The sequence below is a fragment of the Pelodiscus sinensis genome, chromosome 21, assembly GCF_052426305.1.
Source record: "Pelodiscus sinensis isolate ZL-2025 chromosome 21, ASM5242630v1, whole genome shotgun sequence".
NCBI classification, from domain to species: Eukaryota; Metazoa; Chordata; order Testudines; family Trionychidae; genus Pelodiscus; species Pelodiscus sinensis.
Genome location: NC_143072.1, coordinates 23,945,043 through 23,959,017, shown reverse-complemented (window position 1 = coordinate 23,959,017; position 13,975 = coordinate 23,945,043). Strand labels below are relative to the sequence as shown.

Genomic DNA, 13,975 nt, shown 5'->3' with positions numbered 1-13,975 from the left:
CCTGAAATCAACTGGCAGGTTTTAGTTTATTATGTATTTGACAAGTGTCTGAACCCCATACCTGGGACTGGACAGAAAGGCCAAGGACAGAGTGGCCATGAAGGCTGAACTATCCTTGTTCCCAAAATCATGATTCAGTGTTGAGGCCGTGAGCACTGTTGCTACATGTTCTGTAGCTGCTCTGTGGGTGAACGTGGAGCTTCTTTATCCATTCATCACCTTCCGTGAGTGTCGCATTTAGTGCTAAGAGGAGGAGGCGAGGTGTAAAAGCTAGTACCTGTAGCTGGGATTGCCTTTTTCCCCACTAGTAAAACCCTTGGGTTGTATTTTTCTGGTTTTCCTGCAGTAGGGTTTTGTCTGGGTTTGCTCCTTTCCTTGTGGAGGGCGCAGCGATAGACTCTGTGGAAAGCTTCCGTCTGAAGTGCACCTGCTTGCAAAAATCTATCATGATGAAAGGCCGAGTGGTAGGCAAATCGGAGCTCTCGAGCCCATGTGCCAAGTGATGAAAGATGGGTGGTTGTGCATGGAAAGACCACACAGACCGCCATTACGATGTGTTCCGTTTGCCCACTCCCAACAGTCTGATCTTGTCCTTTATAGTCACAAATAAAAGAACCTACACAAGCAGGTCTTGTGGAGAGTGGACTGAGCTGGTAGCATGAGTTCTCATCCTGTTTCTGACACTGATTCTTGCTGTTTTCTAAGTAAATTACTGAGCCTTGTTTAGTCTCAGTATTAATGTCTGGAAAATGGGGTTGTTTATTTACTTCAGGAGGGCTGTTTAACATTAGCATGGTTCCCTGAGCCCTAAATTTTACTGAGTGAGGGGCACACTTGGCACATATTGTGGTGCAGACTGTTCCAAGCGGAAGGGAAGGTGTGACAGACATCCTGGGTCAGGAGTAAAGTGGGCAAACCAGGAGACTGGTCAGGAAAAACGCCAGGCGCAGGCACACTTTTTGGCCTGAGGGTCACATCAGGTAAGGAAATTGTACGGAGGGCAAGTGCCAACCCGCCACTGAGGGAGCTGAAGCTGCAGAGAGTAGAAGTGGAGGGGTAGGGGCTAGCTGCCCCTGCTCACCATGCTGCCTGGCAAGGCTATCCCAACCCCCTATTTGGGGTGTGTTTGTGTTTGTGTTTGTTTCAGACCGAAGGGTCCAATGGTCTCTTTGTGGCCCATGGGTCGTAGTTTGCCCTCCTCTGAGAAATGAGGTCACAAGTATATGTAGAAGGGGAGTTACTGATGCAGAAGAGAAGCCGCTGCAGCAGTTGGAGAAAAGGGTTGAAACTAGGGATGTGTAAGGCTAACTGGTAAGCATCAGCCTTAATGGGTGATACTTTCCTGTTCTGGTTAACCAGTGGGGGCTGGAGCAGCTCCAGCCCCACAGGGCCTGCCGTGGACAAGTGTGCTCAAACAGGCCAAGCCTTGGCACTGAAACAGTACTGGAGGGGTAAATATGTTTGTGAACCTCCCAGTGAATTTTCCTGTTAAAGGATTAATTAAAATTCCCTCAGAATAAACCCACAAAATATTTACATGTGTAGCATGTCTCAGCGGAGCACCTTTTGAAGTGGTTGGGTGCAGTTTTTAGTCATGAATGTTTCTGTGCTTCCTGCTGTTCAAGGCAAGAGTGCTTTATGTTACTGAGTGCCACCAGAGTCTTAAAGGTGCTTGTCTAGAAATGTAACTACCCCTGTAATACTTGCAAAGATTTTGAAATATGGACACCAAGGACTTGCTGAAAACATTATTCTCGTTCTCAAAGAGCCATGTGTATTTTAAAGAATGCACATTTTCTTCTTTGTCTTTGCAATGTATAGGGGTATGCACGTTTTATACATGAATTGCTGGAACTAAGCTATGTCGGAGTGTCAATATTGGGAAGGGCAGGCCTAGAAGTACAAAGCACGCAGGAATGTCAGTAATTCCAGACCCCAGATATTAGTAGGGCAAAGGGTACTGCTGTTGAGCAGGTCATGTTACAGAGCGAGAGAAAGTTTTGAATAGCATTTCAGTGTGCGATGGAATTTTGCATTCATCTCCCCAGAACCCAGAAGAAAGGAAGCACAGAAGAAATAATTGCTGTTCCTTTTCCCTCCACAGTTCGTTCTTTCTGAGTGGCTCAGGATGCAGGCATGTGGAGAGAGAGAGGCCCTTTCAGATAATGGTCTTGTTAATAGTTTGTGGGGGTGAAAACCTTGATCTTTAGCACCGGCTGTCTGTTCTTGTGCTGAAGGGAGCCTTTGTTCGACTAGCGCATGTTCAGTGGAAATACGGATGCTCAGAAATGTGAAGTTTTTATAGGGAAAGAGGCCCACTTTTTCCCTCTTGGAGGGAACAGAGGAAGAGTTTAATTTTCCAAAGTCTTGTAAGAATTTGTTTCTAAGGACCAACAAGCAAGGTACAGCTAAAAGAAACCGATGCTCTGTTGTGGGAAGAATCAGTGCTGAATCAGAGGGAGTGAGATGACTTTAAAAAAAAAAAAAAAACAGCAGCATGCTTCAAGCATAAAACCATGCTGATCAGGAACCCTTATTTATCTCCTGTCTGGAGCCTAGGTTCGACATGTCATCTGAATTCTCCCACCATGATTTTTTTCCCGGCAGAAGTTTCCATCCTAATTCAGGGTTTCTTCTTATTCCTTATCACCTTTCTTAGGATCATTTTGTCTGTTGCTGGAAATTGATTCATGTGTAGAACTGGCAGCTACCTTTTTTACTTGCTAACTCTAACTCTTTCCTGCTGTGTCTTCCCCTTCCTACTCCCAGAAACCAAGCCATAGTAAATGGCTCTGTGCTGCTTATCTAAAGGAGCGCTTTCCCTTCGTTTATGCAGTATTTCTAATTTCAAATGTGTGGCCGATGATGTGATCGGGGGCATCAGTCTACTCTAGTAGAACTCGGCTAGGCTTGGGCATGTTGGGACGTATACATCTGTCATTCAAAACATCGTTCCTGGATTGCAGGTTCTTCTGTGTGCATGTTTGGTGAGAGCATTCTATTTCATGAGTTTACAGTCTGTAATCTGTACTATTATAAAAGGAGAGGTGTCCGTCACGCCGTCTGTCACAGAGAACATTTGAGAAGACATGAAAAGTTTCTAGGGGGAGACAGGCCCCTGGCCCTACCTACAGTCCTGCCCCCTCTGCTGAGGCCCCACCACGGGGAGGGTAGGAGAAGAACAGCACACACCCCTCCCCCTCCATGGGGAGAGGAAGAGTGCATGCACAGCCTAGCATCCCTGGAGCAGTGGGGAGGGAAGAGGACGTGTGCCCCCTTCCTGCTCCCGGGAGCAGCGGGGAGGGAGGAGGCCACGTGACTCCAGCCTCCCTGGCCTCAGAGCAGCAGGAAGGGAGGAGGCCACATGTATGTCTACGGTCGCAATGGGACGGGTAACACGTAGTGTTAATCGTTCCCGTGCTCAGACATTTTTGTCTCCTGATAGGCAGCCAGGAAGTTGTGAGTTTAATTCCACCGCTGAAACCAACTCGCTCTTTGGCTTTGAGCGTTACCTCGTCTCTCTACATCAGTCTCCTCCTGTCTGAAAAGGGGGTGATAATACCTGCCCTGCCTCAGCTAAGCTTTTTCCTAGCACATGGGACTATCTTGCTTTTTTCTCCTCCACGCTGGCTTTTTTTCTCCTCCAAGAGTCTAATGATGTGCTTCCACTCTGCATTTGACTGCTTTCCGAGTGCCGGAACTTTTAACATAAACATAAAAATTGAACAGTAACATTTTCAAATCAAATTCTCTTTGTGACAAGACTCTGTCTCTGAGACTTTGAGATCAGAAGGGACCATGATGGTGGTCTAGTCTGATCTGTCTGAGACCATGACCAGTCTGCCCTAATTAAAAACTGTGACTGTGTTTGGACTCTTTTTTGTAAACCAGCTTTGCTTACTAAAAAGGAACTTGACTGGCAGAGATTTTGCAGTACTCACTAATCACATTTGGCATTTTGCAACCAAACATTAAAAACATCAATGACGAGAACACTTAAACCTCAGATACTGTGTCCTGTTGTAATGATTTTCTAGCAGATGACATGACCATTATGAGTTTATTACACAGCATGGTAGAGTGGCTTTAACGTATTACACTACACATGTGAGCCGAAGATGCTGTTCAGGTCTGTTAGGTTGGTAGCCAAGCGTCATATTTTCAGTGCCAGTTATAGTAACATGGGTCCTGGTGCTGTCAGGACCGAGTAACTGCTGGTCTCTGTGGGCATGGAGGATGCTGGTTACCTTGTAAAACTGAGGGTAATTCATTGCTTTTATAAACACCCTGGAAAGGTTTTGACCTTCTTCCCAAAGAAACCAATCCCAGCAATGATGCTAAAACAGCATGAAAGGTTTTATTTGAGCCAACAAAAGCCAGGAGGGGTGCCAAGCCGAGCCGAGCTAGCACTCTGCTCCAAAGGAGGCAGTTTATTGCCCTGTGAGTTACTTATGTATGGTTGGGAGCAGGCAGAACGGTGGATACAAATATGTATTCTCCCTTTCCCCCGTTTTTACGAAGGGACATGCCCTGTATGTTGCAGGAAGGGGGAAGAATATTCAGCAATGTCACTGTTGTCTCTGAGTTTCTTGCCTCTCTTCTGCATAACTTAGCTACTGAATCAGGGAGCAGGAGTTTTGAGCCTTTCATTTTTAGGTGGCTGGTTCAAATCCTTTCTATTTCAGTGGGAGGGGCTGCTAAAGAGCTGAGCACAAACAAAATGTGTGGGAGGGGCTCTTTCATTCTCAGGCTAGTGCCAACTGCATCATCCCCTTCTGTCCAGGAGGGGGGAGCACAATATTGCTTTTGAGATCAGGATAACATTTGGTTTTGCTCACCCATTGGTGGAAATGGGAGAGTCTGAGAAGGTCTGGTGTCCGTCTCTACAGTATCTGATTTCTTACTAGGGCTGTAAAGAGCACTGTTGCTCCCCAAGCGTGGGTCTTCACTTAATTGCAGAAGAATACGCTCTCAGTGTAAAGTCAGGTCTTGAGAGACCGTGAAACACAGGACCTGGAGCTAGGAAATACAGAGTTCTAATCCCAGGTCCAATGCTAGCTGCCTCTGTGCTATTAGCAAGTCACTTAACCACTCTCTCAGTCTCCACTTCCATAGTATGGGGATAATACTGTTCCTGCGCTTCACCATCCCATTGCGCACATTAGTGATTGTTTGTCAAGTGCTTTGCAGATGAAAAGTGCTGAATTTTATTGCCCGACTCTTTAACATTTAAAAGAAATATCCCAAACGTTTTCATAGAATCATAGAACTGGAAGGAACCTCGGGAGGTCGTTGAGTCCAGTCCCCTGCCCTCATGGCTGGACTAAGCAACGTAGACCATCCCTGATAAGTGTCTGTCTAAACCGCTCGTAAATATCTCCGGTGATGGAGATTCCACCACCCACCTAGGCAATTTATTCCAGTGTTTAACCATCCTGACAGGAAGTTTTTCCTAATGTCAAACCCAAACCTCCCTTGCTGCAATTTATGCCCATTGCTTCTTTTCCCTATCCTCAGAGGCCCAGGAGAACAATTTATCTCCCTCCTCCATGTAACACCCTTTTAGATACAGGCAGTCCCTGGGTTATGTCAATCTGACTTAGTCGGACCCCTAGTTACGAACGGGGAGGGTGGGTGCAGCTAGTGCGGGGTGCCTCCCCCACTGTCGCTGCCTCCGGCGGCGCGGGGGGCGCCCCCCCCAGCAGACCAGGGAGACGCGGAGCTAGCGCCCCCCCCCCCCCGCAGACCAGGGAGACGCGGAGCGGCTTTTCTCGCTGCGGAGGACGCGGGTGGCGGGATCACCAAGACGCACCGTGGTCCCGCCGCCCGCGTCCTCCGCGGTGAGAGAAGCCGCTCCACATCTCCGGGTTGGTCCCACAGCGCCGAGGTGCGGCGCTACTGGACCAACCCAGCAGAACCCCAGCTGCTCTGCCCCAGGTGTCCTCGAGCATCTGGGGTGCTGCCGGGTTGGTCCCACCGTGCCAAGGGTCGGCGCTACCAGACCAACCCAGCAGCACTCCAGCTGCTCTGCCCCAGGCGTGTCCGATTCAGCCGCTGCTGGTCAGTTTCAACAGCGGCTGAATCTGGACGCCTGGGACAGAGCAGCTGGGGCGCTGCCGGGTTGGGCCCCGCAGCACCGCACCTCGGCACTGCAGGGACCAACCTGGCAGCACCCCAGCTGCTCTACCCCAGGTGTCCCCAAGTCAGCTGCTGCTGAAACTGATCAGTGACTGATTCCAGGAAGCCTGGGGCAAAGCAGCTCTGCCTCGGGCTTTCTGTAGTCAGCCGCTGGTCAGTTTCAGCAGCGGCTGAATCGGGGACACCTGGGGTACAATATGTACCAGTTCCGATTAACATACAAATTCAACTTAAGAACAAACCTACAGTCCCTATCTTGTACGTAACCCGGGGACTGTCTGTACTTGAAAACTGCTATCATGTCCCCTCTCAGTCTTCCCTTTTCTAAACTCAGTCTTCTCTCATAGCTCATATTTTCTAGACCTTTAATCATTTTTGTTGCTCTTTTGTGAACCTTCTCCAATTTCTCCACATCTTTCTTGAAATGTGGTGCCCAGAACTGGATACAATACTCCAACTGAGGCCTAATCAGTGCAGAGTAGAGCGGAAGAATGACTTCTTGTGTACTGCTCACAACACTCCTGTTAATGCATCCCAGAATCATGTTTGCTTTTTTTGCAACAGTGTCACACTGACTCGTGTCATAGCGGATCGCAAGTTAAACCCCTAGATCCCTTTCTGCAGTACTCCTTCCTAGACGATCACTTCCCATTCTGTATGTATGAAACTGATCGTTCCTTCCTAAGGCTGTGTCTAGACTGCATCCCTCTGCCGACAGAGGGATGCAAATCAAGCACTTTGGAAGTGCAAATGAGCCCGGGATTCAAAAAATGAGGAGTACAGGATCTGCCGAAAAAGCCCTGGCTGTTGGCTACACTTTACTTTCACTTTCGACACTGAGCCTGATCGGCACAGCATCCGAATGTGCGTATGCAAATGAAGCCCGGGATATTTGATTCCCGGGCTCATTTGTACTTCTGAAGTGCTTGATTTACATCCCTCTGTCAGCAGAGGGATGCAGTCTAGACGTAGCCTAAGTGGGGTACTTTGCATTTGTTCTTATTAAACTTCATCCCGTTTACCTCAGACCATTTCTCTAGTTTGTCCAGATCATTTTGAATTTTTGACCCTGTCCTCCAAAATACTTGCAACCTCTCCCAACTTGGTATCATCTGCAAACTTAATAATCCGTCTGTCACCTAAGTTGTTGATGAAGATATTGAACAGAGCTGGTCCCAAAACAGACCCAACTTGTTATGCCCTTTCAGCCTGATTATGAACCGTTAATAGCTTCCCTGTGAGAATGGTTAGCCAGTCAGTTATGCACCCACCTTATAGTAGCCCCATCTAGGTTGTATTTCTCTAGTTTATTGATCAGAAGGTCATGCGAGACCATGTCAGATGCCTTACAAAAGTCTAGGTGTATCACAACCACTGCTTCACCCTTATCCACAAGGCTTGGTTATTATTTATTATTAGGTTTTGGATAATCCAAAGAGAAAAAAGTAGCAAGAGAGTTGAAAATAACTGCTTGAATTTAAAATTCAAGTGAATCCCATAAATGTAGCACCAAAGGAACCATTTAAATAGCTTTACAGGCTGGAATACGCCATCTTCTCCATATAGTATAACATTTCTCAGTTCAAAGCCATCTGTACTTTTGAAATTTTGCCCTAGAATTTTCTCCAAATGCAGAGGTCTTTAAATAGTCTGGCTTATGTGGCTACCCCTTTCTTGTGTGATATTTTTGTGAGGTCCATAGGCAATACCATGAACTTCAAAAATTAACTTGCTAATAACCTTCCTCTTTGTGGAGGGAAAACCAGCCATGGGTGGAACATTCCATGGCAGGGCGTAACAAAACTTTCCTTGGGAGTCCTAGGCATCAGCTACTTCTGATGTTTTGGGAGAGGCTGGGAATGCAGAAGTTGCTGTGGGTCAGTTGTAATAATATGTAGGCTGTGCCGTGCCTGAATTTTGTAGGCAGACAGTGTTCTAAATCACTCCACCGTGCCATGGGATTTTCTCAGATCTGACCTGGGAATGGAGCTTAGACTGGCCTTGCTAAAAATGGTAAGGTCCCATTAGTGTACACTTTCACATCTGCCACAAGTTATGTAGGGATAGTTCCCATAGATTTTTCCACTAAGCATTTAACTTTCCATCAGTACGCTTCTAATTTGCTGCCATTTAGTTCTGTTTATTACCAAAGTTTTTAAGCATGCGAGCTATAATTTTTCTGACAATCACTGACTTTTTTCAATGTTCTTTTGGCCTGAGCAGCTTCACCCATTCCCTCAAACTTCCTTTGTGTAATTTGTCCTCTGTATTTTCAGACTCTGATTTAACTGTTTTGTTTCATCTCTGCAGCCAGAACATTTGCAAGCCCTGAGTTATTAAAGGACAGACAATTTGATATCTAGGCTATTTCAAAATCGGTTAGAATTAATTTCACATTCATCCCTCTGTGCCAGTGTTTGTGGTCTTAGTATTGAATTTCGTACATTTTTTCTCCCAAACTTCCTGCCCTTCACAAACAAGGGACACAAGGAAATGATTGAAACTGTTGAAACAGGTTGTCTTTTATAGCCCAGTCTTTTGTTTATAGTGATCGTAAGTTGTACTGTTACAACAGTAGATAAACATTTTCAGATGCGTGTGTGAATTTGTTTTTAAATATTAAGTAGCTAGCATCCCTTTAAGAAAAACGTTTCATTTAACCTAGAAGATTTCTCAGTGCAGTGAAGTACAGTCTAACTGGCTTCAAGGTCATAGTATAATATAAATTGTATATACTAAGAAAAAGGAAATGAACATATTCTGGACAGGGAAAAACCTTGTGAAGTTTTTTTTGGTGGGTGAAGAGTTTAGTTCGGAAATTCAGCTGCCTTTGACTGGTCTCCCAGCTCTTTTTTTTTTTATTTTTACCCATAATATTACTTCTGTATGCTTTCTGTAACCACAGGAGTGCAGGAGAAAAGATGGTGGCTGCTGGTGTTGATAGGAATGCAAATAAATTCTTGCTGTCTAGCCTGTGCACAGCTCAGTGGTGGTCACTTTAATTAGCTGTCTGGGATTTTCATAAACAATGCTGCATATAAAGATAAATGTGTAGCACCTTTGCTGCTGGGGGAAGGTTAGCAGTGTCTTCCCTTCCCAAGCGATGTGACAGACCTTTAAACTTGTGAAAGGAGGAAAGTGGATGCATCTGATGTAGAGAAATACCCACAATTCTCTTGGATTGAGCAAGGTCTTAGACTAAAGTGCATTGGAAACTTATACTTGCTCAGCCGCAATCAGGGTGGATGCAGGGAGGAAGGTGGGTTGCGTATGGAGATTGAGCAGAGGAAGTGAGAGGGGAAAATGATGCAGGTGCCACTAACGCCTCTTGCAGCCTAAGCACAGGGAGAGAGAGAGTGGAAGGTGAGGATAAGGCCCCAATCTGGCAAAGCACTTAAGCGCATCTTTAATTTAAAGCATGAGTAGACCCACTGAAGACAGATTTGATGGGCTAGTTGTGCCCTCAGTCTAGCCATTGTCTGATTCTTGGTAGGGATGTAATAGTGTAGTTGATTAAACGATTAACTGATAAGTGGATGCTTATTGATTAATGCTATCAGTTACACCCATCCCCCTCCAGCCAGTAAATATTTTAGCAGGCTGGGCAGCAGCCTGGCTGAGTCCCAGCTCGTGTCAGGTCCTGGAGCTACCGCTGCTATGGCTCTGTACTATTATTGCACTATTATGGCAGAGCCACAGGGGAGTAGCTTCCGAGATCAGACGCAAGCTGAGCTGCCTGCCTGGCTCCTAAATGACTTTGAGTGGAGAGCTGCAGCGGGGTTTGCAAGCCAGGACTGAGTACTTGTAGTGCTAACCGTTATCAATCGTGTAGTCGACAACATTTTTGTCGACTACACAATTAATGAATTACACGCTTCTTAACATCCCTAATTTTTGGTCCCTCCTCCATTATGCTCTGGTACCGCAAAACACTGCTGTGCCCGGATAGTTGCTTTGAAGTCAGGGAGGCTGCCTATATGCTTAGTCACACACATGCCTAGGTGCTGCGCTTTGCTATGCTGTCAGACAGCTAAATTGTGTGCAGAAATCGGCTAGGCAACAACTTGCTTGGGTTACTGTCACTTCATCTGCTCTCCCGCCCAAAATCCACCCATTTATTTGTTTCACCCGCGTGCTGCATCTTGTGTTTAAGAAAAGATTGTTGATGTTTTGGGATTGAGCCTCTTTCTTAATGTTTGGTGCTATGCCTAGCAGAGTGGGACTGTGATTCTTGGTTAGTACCTCAAGATGTGACAGCTACAGAAGGTTAGCTGGGACAAGCCCTGTGAAATCATCAGCCTGTTAGCAACAAGTCTGACATTTTCTGTACAGAAACCTTTATCCTGACTGTTAGCATGCAAAGGCTAATAGGATTTTTGTGTGGAGTGTGTGTGGGGGGGAGGGATGTGTGTGCAGAGCTAAAGAATGTTTTAAGCTCTGTGTGTAAGTTTTTAAAAAAAAGCATTCCTGCCACATATCTTAAAACTTAGGCCCTGTGATTGTCATACAGATTTCTTAAGGTTTTGTAGCCAATGAATAATAAACAAGAAGCTGAGCTGCCAAAATAAATCAAATGTAAGATTCATTTAGACTCATTTCCCTAGCAAGTTAGGGCAGTTGGATGGTCTCTTCCAAGCCGTAGGAACACAGTAAGCCTTTCTGGTCTCAAACATGCTTATTCAAAAGGGTTTTAGGCAAATGACACGCCATGAAGAAATACTGTTGTTCATTATCCTTTTGGACATTGACCATTAAAACTGGCACCTGTGCCAGGAGATGAGGCATAACTTGTGCCAGCTGCTGCATCGCCAGGTTGAAGGAAAAAGCAAGTTGAAGCTTGAGCTTTTCTTTTGTTTCTAGATCAAAAGTGGATAAATGCAGGTTCCCACCCTTCTGTAGTTCAGCGCTTCTCAAACCAAAGATATGGGTACCCCAAGGGATATGCAGAGCTCTTCCCAGCGGTATGCCAGTTCATCTGGTATTTACCTACTTTTACAATAGGCTACAGAAAAAGCACTAGCAAAATCAGTACAAACTACAATGTGGGTTCTGTGTTTTGCACTTCTGGAGAAGCGGGTTTTACCCATGAGAGCTCATGATCTAATACATGATCCAAGGTGCCACAGGATTACTCATTTTTTATATTTCATACAATGGCTTGTTTATACTGCTCTGTACACTATATTATTTGATAATGTAACGTGTGTGTACACTGCATTAGACATGTGTTTTATATAATTTACTGATGCATACTAGCATATTAATGAGATTGCAACCACATATATACACCATGACAACTTCAAAGTAAAAATGGATAGATTTTTAAAACAAGGAGCTGTAAGCAGCGGTAGTGAAAATTGTAGTTCCCTGCCTCTTAGAACAAGGCACAAGTGAAAAACAAGCTCAAGTATCACACTTAAATGTAAGTATGATATTTATACTCCAACCAATTTATTTTATAATTACATGGTAAAAATGAGAATGAAAAATTGCTTCCTTAATATACAGTTGTATCTTTATAGCTGATTTTTTTTCTGTAAGCCAGTTGTTTTTAAGTGAGATGAAACTTGGGGTACACAAGACCAGTCAGATTACTGAAAAAAGTACGGTAGTCTCAAAGTTGAGAATCACTGCTATAGCTGTCCAGGGTGTAACTTGAGTCACATTTTATGCTGGCAACAGAGTAAATTACAAAGCAAGATCTTCCTGGGTCAGAGCTGGTGCTTTTTGCCTCATACCAACAGCATGAGAAATCCACTCCAACAGTAAAAATCTTGACAGAGGCAGGAGTTTGAAGCTTGGTTTTTACTGTGCCATAGTCTCCCTTCCTCCCCCATGGGGAAATGTTTATTCCAGACATTATGTTTACATGCCTGAAGCTGAAGAACTGTCGGCATTTCCACTTGTGAATCACTGTTTTCAGGGTCTGCAGTGCAGCCATACAGCTTTTTTCTGCCTACAACTTGGCCTCTTAGGCCTTAGCCCAAGAGTGGATTTATCTTACAAAATCTGAAAAGCCTCCTTTTGGTCTGTGTTTGGACGTACACAGTGTGCAAACCGGACATCGCTCTAATTGAATGCCATTAGGTGGTAATGGAAATGCTGATTTCTCTCATGGGCTTCACAGGCATGTCATTGACAGTGGCCCTGTCCTCAGGAGTTTATGGGCTGAGTGGGCAGATTTGATGGATAGGACTTCAGGTCACATTAATGGGGAGGTACAGGCTGCGTTGGGATGGAGATCAGTTTTGTGGGATCTGGGGGACTAATGGAGCTCAGTGAGTGCAAGAGATAAGGGCAGCTGTCGCGGGCAGGGAGGATGGAACCAAAGGAGGCATGGAAGTGCCTGTGGGAGGTGGAGACCAAAGTGGTAGTTAAAGAACAGGAGCGGTATAGGGGAGTAGAAACTGAACACTTACGTATTCTTAAAAATTACTTCAGCAAGAGAGAGTCACAGCTTGTCTACGGAGGGAGTTGACCTGTGCCATTATACTGGTATAACTCCCAGTGGGAAGACTCTTATTCCAGATTAGCATCCACATGAGGTGTTGTGCCAATGGAATTACAATGGAATATTTAGACTGGTATAGCTATAGTGGCCGTTCCCCCTGTGTAGACTCCCGCTCCCGCCCTGTCCCCGCCCCGTCCCCGAAAGCACCTGGCATGCATAGCAGCGGCTCCATGCACTACTGCTCTTCCACAACAGGCCCCGACCCCACAGCCTCCACTAGCCACAGATCTCCATCAGTGATCAATGGGAGCTGCAGGAGCAGTGTCTGCAGGCGAGGACAGCATATGGAGACCCCCTGCACTGACCCTCCCAGGGGCTGCCGGGAGACGCCAGCCACCTCCAGGACCACAACCACCATGAGGACAATTACTCCAGACATGACAGGTGGGGCATTGCTCTGTCCTGCAGAGCAAGCCCAAGTCCGTGGGCTAGGAGCGAGGTGCTCTGCCACGGGCAGGCGTGTTGTGTTGTGTAGTCCTCCCCTCGCTCCAGTAATCCCAAAGAGTTTCCAGCTGTTCAGGGCCAGGCTATAATTTTTCAAATGCCTTGGAGTAAGGCTTGGGGTGTAGCTGTGCCTCCTCAGGAGCAGTCAGGGAACCAGCGGAGGCTCCGAGAGTGGCAATTCCTTCCCTACTTCCTGAGAAAGGAGCCGTTCACTTCACCCCTTCACGGGAAGCAGTTTGCTCCTGGTTGTGGCCAGCAGAGGGAGGTGGAGCCATGACTCCGCTCTGCCCTTGGAGTGATGAGGGAGCAGTCCCTGCAGCCAGAGTCTCCCCTGTGGGGTGTTGCTCACTTATGCTGCTAAGTGCCGGCGGTGACTGTCTGGCCCTCATCGTATGCTTACGAGATGAAGCCATATGCGTCACTGTGTCGGAATATGGCGCAGCTAAGGGCTTTGCCAGGCACCTGAGGCTCCCTCCTTATCGCTGTAGCGGTGGGTTACATTTCAGTCCCAAACCAGTGCACATCCCTGTTGCTTGTGTGAGTGTAAGCGATGCAGCGTTGCAGAGGAGTTCCCTGGTTGTCTTGGGCAGCCATGCTTTGCCCTTCATTTGAGTCCCCTCTGGCCCCCAAAAGAAGAGGGAGAAGAGGACAGCTCTTAGAGGCTATTGAGTAACTCTGGGAGCTCAGGAGTTACACTGCATATCTCAGCCTGCACCGCGTGGAAGATTATCCACTGATTCAGATCTCCTGTATCTGTCAATCCTGGAAGGCCTCTTCAAAGCTCAGGTTGGTCTTGTAAGCACCCCTGTGATTTTGCTCTCTTTTTGGGGCTTTAGTCTGAAGCCTGATTTGTTATTAACATCACTTTTAAAGCTGGCTAGT

The 13,975-nt window shown here is 46.3% G+C and overlaps 1 protein-coding gene across 2 annotated transcripts in view; it reads left to right on the top strand.

Annotated features, from left to right (window-relative positions):
• Positions 1 to 13,975, top strand: part of VPS53 (VPS53 subunit of GARP complex) — a 114,038-nt gene that overhangs the window by 14,582 nt on the left and 85,481 nt on the right. The gene's annotated exons all lie outside the window — the stretch shown is intronic.